This window comes from Helianthus annuus, chromosome 13 (genome assembly GCF_002127325.2).
Source record: "Helianthus annuus cultivar XRQ/B chromosome 13, HanXRQr2.0-SUNRISE, whole genome shotgun sequence".
Classification (NCBI taxonomy): domain Eukaryota; kingdom Viridiplantae; phylum Streptophyta; class Magnoliopsida; order Asterales; family Asteraceae; genus Helianthus; species Helianthus annuus.
The window spans coordinates 39,182,211-39,190,677 of NC_035445.2; the positions used below are offsets into that span (position 1 = coordinate 39,182,211).

Genomic DNA, 8,467 nt, shown 5'->3' on the forward strand with positions numbered 1-8,467 from the left:
ATTGTTTTACAACACGTGTGGAAAAAGTTTCAGGTTATATTGTGTGGAAAAAGTTTCAGGTTATATTATCCTTGTGCTCTTTGTAGGTATCGATCTAAATGAATTGAACTTAAGGATTTGGAATTCCTTTGTTTTCGCATTAATATATATTCAAGTTGATGTTACTATTAGGGTTGTAAACGAACTGAACGAACACGAACAACAAGGCTTTGTTCGTGTTTGTTCATTAAGGAAATAAACATGTTAATGAACACTTATTAAACGTAGACGAATGCAAACGAACATAAACAAATGTTCATGAACATAAATATGTATAAACAAATGTTAATATTCATTTTAAAAATACAATTTGCATTTATTATCAGAAAGATTAGAAAGATTACGAAGAATCTACCAAAAATAATTAAATCTTTAACATAATTATTATTAACACAAAAATTAAGATGTTTGTTAAGTTTTAACACAAACTGAAACTGGAATGATCAAACGGGGGATGTTGGCAGATGTGTATAGTATAACTATGCTTTCAAATTTTAAAAATCAAAGCCAATAAAATAAAAATATAACTAAAAAACCTTTAAATGAACAGACTCAAATAAGCATAAATGATCGAACATATATGAACGCATTACCGAACGTTAACGAACGAACAAGACCTCTGTTCACGTTCATTTGTTTAATTTATCAAGCATAATTTCTTGTTCGTGTTTGTTCACTTATTAAACGAACGAACATGAAGAAACTTCCCGCCGAACGGTTCACGAACTGTACGTTGAACGTTCAGTTCGTTTACAACCCTAATTACTATGTATTAAAACGTGTCTGATAAAAAACTACTAGTATATATATTGGCACATCCGTTTTTTTCGCAAACATGTTGAAGTATTAGGTATTACCCATAGCTAACTAAGATGTGAGAAGTAGGAGTTGTAAAATTATCTTTTTTGGTTGTATTAAGCTTTCCTTTATACGAATGATAGCTCGTGTTTCCGCTTTAAGTTCAAAATTATGTGCCGGACAATGAAGTGATAGACATATATACAAGTTTTTCCATTTTGTAAATTTCGATATCATTCAGTCCCATTAAGCCAACTTAGGTTGGGTGTTACAGGTTGGTATTAGAGCATAAGATTTTAACGAATTTTTGAGTTTAAGTAAGCTATAACCAAAGACTCCAGTAATACACTTCGCAAAGCAGTAGTATATATTTATTTGTGTAATGTAAGAGTAACATTTAATTTAATGTTAAAACATAAAAAGAAAACTAACCGCGTCTTTTTCTCTAAATAACTTGTCAGATTGTCTGATGTCGTGTTTTCTCCGGTAAATGACTTCAGCTGATCAGAAGTTTTTCCGTCCAAGTTTGCCGAAACAAGAAAAAATATAGGTGATTGAAAGATGACATGAACCGATAGGAAGAATTTGGTTCAGCACAAAGTTTATGGTGTGTTATATTTGTGAGTTATGAAAAGTAGTTATTATTCATTGTTGTACGTGGCAATTCTTTAAAGAAATGTGGAAGATACTAATGATACGTGGCTGCTTGTAGCAGTGACGAGCTGCCAGCAAATTTTCATTTGTATGTATATAATTCAGCAGCTACATTTTTTATATCGAAGATTTCAATTTGACTTTCGCCCCCTCAAGTTTTGAATTATAAGGCTAAATATTCTGAGAATTCAGATGTACTGTCTCAATTGTTGCCCAAAGAAATATTGTCTATCGTTTAATTATTATTATTTTTTAAATTAAATGAGTATTTTGCTAACTAAACCTAATGAGCTAACTTTTAAAGCTTAAGAATTGCTTTGTAAATGGGCTTATTAATAACTTGGTTTTTGTATGGGTATATCATTTAAAAAAATATAACACATATACGTATCGAATTTTTTTTAAATGTGCCCTTCAAAATCACAGGTCTTGACTGGTGGTCCTCCCCGCCCATTACCTATGCTGCCCATGCTAAATGATCCTTGGTGTCCATTTACTAATTTGTTAATCACTAACTGAAGTGTTATACTCGCGCTTCGTGGTGTGTACATATTGATTTTTAACAAATTTTTAATGAAAAAATAGATGTAACAATACCTAAACTAAGATTTTAAAAAAACTAGCATTTAAACGATGCGCGCTTCGCGGCGCTGCGCACTAAACAATAAATATTGTTTGGATAGGGTTGAATCATAACACATGCTTTGCGGCATATCAAACCTATTCATAATGTTCTAAATTGTCAGGTTTGATTCTAATATAAGCCACCACACATTTACCTTTTTTGTTGATAACAAAACTACAAAATGCAAGCTGTAGTATGACTTGTTACCAAAAAAAATACAATCTGCAATGTCAAATCTAAGTGAAACTGTTTGATTGTATATCATGTTATAATACTAATTCATCACAACTTCAGTTCATACCCATTTGCTGAAGCCAAAAGGCCTCCAGCGAGCTGGATACAGGAAGCCCAGACCACATTTTTAGACCTGTGATTAATCCAATTGAATAAGGAGGAGATGATGTCTTCGCGCGCTCTATCAGCCGATCTCTTCAAATCTCTAAAAACCAAACCATATCGTTCTTTCCACAGCGTCCAGAGAGTTATGTACATAATACACAGCAGGATGCTTTTAGATTTCCTAACGTCCACCTATTTGCTGAATAATTTGAGAAAAAAAAAACATATTAGCAACAACCCAACACTGTATAATATTTTGCCAAGGAAACTTATATATATTTGGATAACTACTAAACCTAGTCTGATAACTATTCATAAATACATATATTGTCTAGGAATTAACATTTATTTGATTAGAGCTTAGATAGGAACAAAAAGGTGCCTTTACAGCCAAATTCTTGTCTATAAAAGGATATAAATTACCTTTATGTTGTTTGGTTCTCTTTTGTTTTTGAATAACAAATGTTAATAATAAGTACTTCAGACTTACCATGAAGTTATTTTAGTAAATCCAAAGAATTACAAACCAGAAGTGAGAATGGGTCCAAATATCACCATTCTTGTGGTATTCACATGGCTCCAGTTGATATGTAATTCTCTCTTCTCCTACGGCAAAGTTGGCATATATTAATATACTATCCAAACAATCCAACATGCTGCTGAATGTTAATGCCATTTTCTATATGAGCTTATATGCCCACAACTTAAAAAGGACTAAACTTGTATTCGATCAAGATTAAACCACATTATATAGTCTTTATTCGCAAATAATGTATTTAATGTGAAGTTAAACTACACTCTAATGAACATCAAAATATGACATTATTTGTTTTGTTGATAATGAGCTTCAAAAGTGAGCGTGAATTTTTTCCATTAAAAAATCCATATCAGTTATAGGACATCAAATACCAACACTTATAGCAAGTATGTTCTTTCTTGATCGCATCCTTATTTCAGATTTGCATTCAAATTAAGCTTAGTTACAAACTACAACATACCAATACCAATAGTTAAAATAAGAGAAGGTGTAGCAATTACCATATAACTACGCCAAGGCCTAAGGATTTGGTACCCAACATAGCCGCAACTGTCAGTCTTGGTAAACCTATCTGAGATGATGGTTTCCGCCGCTAATTACGGTGGTACACTAAAACCGCCGTCGGTTCTGTCTCCACATCCTGGTCCACCAAAAATTGGTAATTATTACTCTACCAAGGTTGCCATCAGTCCATACGTCAACCTAATTTTTTGCATAAACGGCGCCTTCCACATCTAATTCTAGAAAATTCAATGTTAGAAACCCTAAACCCTTGTAATCTAAAAAAAAGTCTTACCATCCATGAACACATGTTAAACAGAATGATGAGTTGATATAATTTATTACTTCATTAGCGATTATGAAAACTCACAAACCCTAATCGAAAACCATCAGCGACATTAGGTGTATTCCATGATATAATCGAAAACGGATAAGAATGATACAATCTATTTGCAAGGGGAACCGCCCAACACAATCACCTACCAGAGCTGTCCATCCACCATCCAAGATGAAAGCGGGTGACCGGATAACGGACGGAACCCTAATCTGGCCGGAAGCTGAACAAACATCGCCATTAAAAGCAGATTCAGCCGAAAAGACTGTTGCATGACATGGATTTGCTGATTACATAACCAAATCGGAGGTGATAAACTTACCGGCATTGTCTGCTCGATGTGGGACCACCGTATGCGCTTTCGTTCTTCTTGTACGACCTTGATAACCGCTTCTGTGACCTAACCGATGCTACAATAAGCTTCTTTGTCTTCTGTTTACTTAATCCCAACCGTGCACTCGACGGAAATCGGTATTGCCGCCTTTGCTCCGCCACAGCCTGGCCGCGCGCCGCCGTTCCGGGCCTCTCTCCTTCCAGTTCTTTCTTCTCTTTGTTACCTGATACCGCCGCCGGAACCCTAGAACCCCCGGCCGTCAAGTTCCCATTCAGCGACGATCGACAACATTACCGTCGGCCGGAGACCATAGCCGGTTCCTCCATCACCGCCGCGTCTCTCTCTATGCCTCCGCCGCGCTCTCTCTCTCTCCCTCCGTCGCGCACTCTCTGTCGTTCTCTCTTTCTACCGCCGGAATGCCAGAATGGGAAGCGGTAGTTCTTTTCTGTGATAAAAAAACCCTTAAATACTCCTTTGAATTTTACTGTTCATTCCATCTTTACTGTTCAAAACCTTGGAGAATTAATATATAGGATAATGAACATAAAAAAACACAAAAGAAAAAAAATATCTAAATCGAAGAAAACCTTATAAAATTAGAGATATCACACGAGTATGATACAACACTAGGTGTAAGAGCATTCACATTCTGGGAATCAAAATCTGTGTGTGGTGTTTTTAAAATATAAAGAGTATAAAAAGTGGTTGTGAGTGGAGGAGAGATAAAATGTTACTGTTCATCTGTATATTTGGGGGACACTGTTCACCCACTATAATCTATACTATTATAAAAAGGAGAAGTGATGGATATGAATGTAATTTTACATCACATACAACTTTAAAAGCAATATGTACAAATAAAAACAACACATTTGAGAGGGATATAATAGTAATTAACATTAATTTTTAAGACACTAGAGGGATATAATAGTAAATTAATCATGCTCCTATAGTTAAACTCTAGATTTTATTTCCATCTTTACCCTTTTGACCCTTTCTCTACCCACAAAATTGTTACTGCTCTTTATTTCTTTTGTAATTGTCTTTTAATTTTAATTATTTCTTACTTTAATTCTCTTTTAATACTACATCATGAATTTCAACACATGAACCGATCGATATCTTCAACACAAAATTCACCAGATGTTCTTCCAATGCGTCCTCTGAGTTTCCCCGCCCGTCACCACATCCCACCTTTTAAGAAGCCACCCATGACTCTACTGTGGTGTCCGTTGAAGACCTTCCACTCAAGTACTCAATGCGGAAACAATTCCCGTTGCCGCTACCTGCGTCACCATGTGCGATTGTTTCTCTCTTCCTCCCATCTCGAATCTGTTGGCTGCTTCTTCCCTCACTGTAAGTCTCGATATGTTTTGATGTATTGATTTAATTTTTTTTTTTTCATAGGGTTTATATATGTAAACTTTGGGTGATCATCAACCCATTTTTCTAAGACAATCTTTCGTACTTGTTGATCTGTTACGGATAAACGGGTGCCCAAATCGACCATGACTGGTTGAAATTACCATACGGGTTCTTTATTCTAAAAACACATTTTATTGTTTTTTCCTTTACCCAGATTGTGGAGGTCGTGCAGTCTGCTTTGGTGCTTTTTATCCTCAGAAAACTGCCACCTAAACGTGTATTCAATGATTGTCACCCAATCAAATAATCACAACTATTGCAGAGCATGTTGTCAGATTGGTGAGTGTAACATCTGTTAATGCTTTTTATAGGTTATGGTGCAACTGTCTTTGTGTTCCTTTATTTAAGAGAATAAGATCTTATTCATCATATGCATGTTGAGTTTTTGATAATAGTTGTTTTAACTTGTGATTTTGAGAGGGAATAGAACATGAAGACAGATCGTATAATGTTTGAGTGTATGCCTACCACCTGCTCGATAAAACGCCTATATGAGACTGACACATATATTACATAATTTTGTTATCACTGTTGCATACATTTTGGTGAACATTTATAACTTTCGTAGGTACTCACCGAAGATAAATTTTGTGCAAGATCTAAACACGGACCCTAAGCTTGCATCTGAAGATAATAATGTTGATGTTATCACGAATGTGGTGCGTGTTGTGAATAGATATTCACATAACCTTGAACCAGACTAAATTGTATTGCACTGCAGCTTATTGTAGACTATTTGACAAACCGATCGTAGTTTTTAAGTATAGGCGTTGGGTCCTTGACCCAGGTGACTGAGGTTTGGTCAAATTTATTGTTTTATACTGTTGCAAGGTTGCCAAACCTCGCCATTTCAATCCTATTTAATAACTCCGTCTACTTTTTTTTTTTTTTTTTTTGCGTTAAAGCCCTATCGTAAATAAATGAAAGAATAAAATGTGTGTGTACATTGTTCGACTGCTGAAGGTATACCAAAATAGTTGTTAGGGGTGTTAAGGACCCTCCACTGTATGGGCACCCTACCCAACACCTACTCCTTTCAACTCTCTATGGTTTGTAGTACATGTAAGGGTTTGTTTGATTCTTTATTTTTTAGCCAACTTTGAAGAGTTTTGTTGGATGTTACCAAGAGAGTAGTTCAAGTCACTAGCAAAGAAACTGCAAAAAAAGACCTCTACAATACAAACATAATCACTAAGTGTTGATTGGTACCCTATAATTTGCAAGCATATATGTTGAAAGTACATTCTAGACTATTTATTAATTTGTATTTCCACAGCTGAATAGATCAGTGTCCATAAAACCAGTGTGCTACAAAAAACAGTTTCTTGAAGGGGACATGTTTGGATCATACTCTTTTATACATTTAGCCCAAGGGAAAGTCGTGTTTTACGGATATAGGATAACAAGTCAAGCCATTTTAAAACACGGTATTTTCTGTCTTTTGAACCAGCTCTTATATCTTTTTACATTGTTTATTGTTATTAACTTGGTGGATTTTGGTTATTGGTGCTGCAGTTGAAGGGTTGACTATAGTTCAGTCTCCACAGATTTTTATAGGTCAACATAGCAGCAGCCTCTAGAGCTTCAGCACAACATTAATATAAGTTGTAAGGCATCTTCTTTATTCTCTTAACATGAATATCTATTGTTAATCTTATTGCGAATCTTGAATGATATTTAAGAAATAAGATTGGGCAAAACAAAATTTGTGATCATGTAAACACAAATATAGCTTAATTCAGTCATCACTTTGTCTTTTTATATTCTGAAAATTTAACACCATGATACTCTTTGCTATATCATTAAACTCACTAATTCATATTACCATTGTTGCTTTTACTTTTTCATTTTCTTTCTTTTAGGTTAAGAAGGCAGCACTTGAAGAGCTACAAGAGAAACGGGAAGAAGAGGTACATTGATATTTGTGTTTTTTCTCGCAATGTTGGAATCCTTGTCATTATGCATAGAAAGAAACTTTCGTAGATGATGTTGTATCAACAAACAAGAAAAGTTTCTACTACACCACTATAAAGGCGTAGAAAACTATGTTACTTATGATTTATTTGAATTCTTATAGGTCCGATAGATGTTATGAAGAAGCTCCCAAAGTAGAATTATGATGGGCTTGTGGGTTTGAGTCATATGGTTCTAACCAGGCTGGGTTTAGGTGAAACGGACTGTTTTAGAAAGTGGTCAACTGGTTTGGGTTAGAACGAGTTCGGGTTTGAGTGGGTTCCGGCCAAACTGAATTAAGGGTCAAATCTAAGTGTTTTAAAAAGTGGTCATTTTGGTTTGGGCAGAACGAGTTCAGAGCGTTGGGCAGGGTAACGGGTCGTAGGAGGTTCGGGTCTCAATGGGTTCCAACCAAAATTGAGTACGGGTCAAAAGAGGCTGTTTTAAATTGGGGTCGTTTGGTATCTCTGTTATTGTTGTTTCATTTAATAACACCTGATTCATGAAAGGTGTATAGTATATGATTATCCTCTTGAATTCCTTCTGCTACCATTTTATACTTTAGTTTCATAGCTTCCTACATAGCCACACTTTGATACATAATAATCAAAGCACTACCTTTTTTTTTCATTCAGTATATTTTTACAAACAAAACAAACAGTGTTAGTGGAAGTTGGTTTTGCAATGAGTTTCTTTTTTTATTGTGAAGACTTTAAAACCGATTTGCGAAATCATGACATCCACAACGAAACTTATCTACTACAAAAAATAAATCTTCAGAAAAAAAGTCTTTACCAAGTATTTGGAAGGATTGTTCCTTATTAATTCTAATTCTATGTACACATATTAATAATAATTTCTTGGAGCCTTTTTGAGTTTCCCCTGAGGCAAATTCAAGCTGTCATAAACAATTTTGATGTTGCTAAT

The 8,467-nt window shown here is 35.0% G+C and overlaps 2 long non-coding RNA genes across 5 annotated transcripts; one reads left to right on the forward strand and one right to left on the reverse strand.

Moving 5' to 3' along the window:
- Window positions 1-2,353: 2,353 nt before the first annotated feature.
- Window positions 2,354-4,661, reverse strand: LOC110897754. Of its 4 annotated transcripts, XR_004876850.1 has the most exons (5): window positions 4,151-4,657; window positions 3,978-4,051; window positions 3,494-3,633; window positions 2,946-3,061; window positions 2,354-2,654 (listed from the first exon to the last, which is right to left on the reverse strand). It is a non-coding gene; the product is annotated as an uncharacterized LOC110897754 (long non-coding RNA). The 4 variants fall into 4 exon arrangements; XR_002568929.2 differs by having other exon boundaries at window positions 3,494-4,051; window positions 4,151-4,661; XR_004876849.1 differs by having other exon boundaries at window positions 2,354-3,061; window positions 4,151-4,656.
- Window positions 4,662-5,290: 629 nt separating this feature from the next.
- LOC110897753 lies at window positions 5,291-8,080 on the forward strand. Its single transcript, XR_002568927.2, has 6 exons — window positions 5,291-5,518; window positions 5,742-5,866; window positions 6,864-7,014; window positions 7,103-7,194; window positions 7,450-7,497; window positions 7,665-8,080. It is a non-coding gene; the product is annotated as an uncharacterized LOC110897753 (long non-coding RNA).
- The last annotated feature ends 387 nt before the right edge of the window (window positions 8,081-8,467 follow it).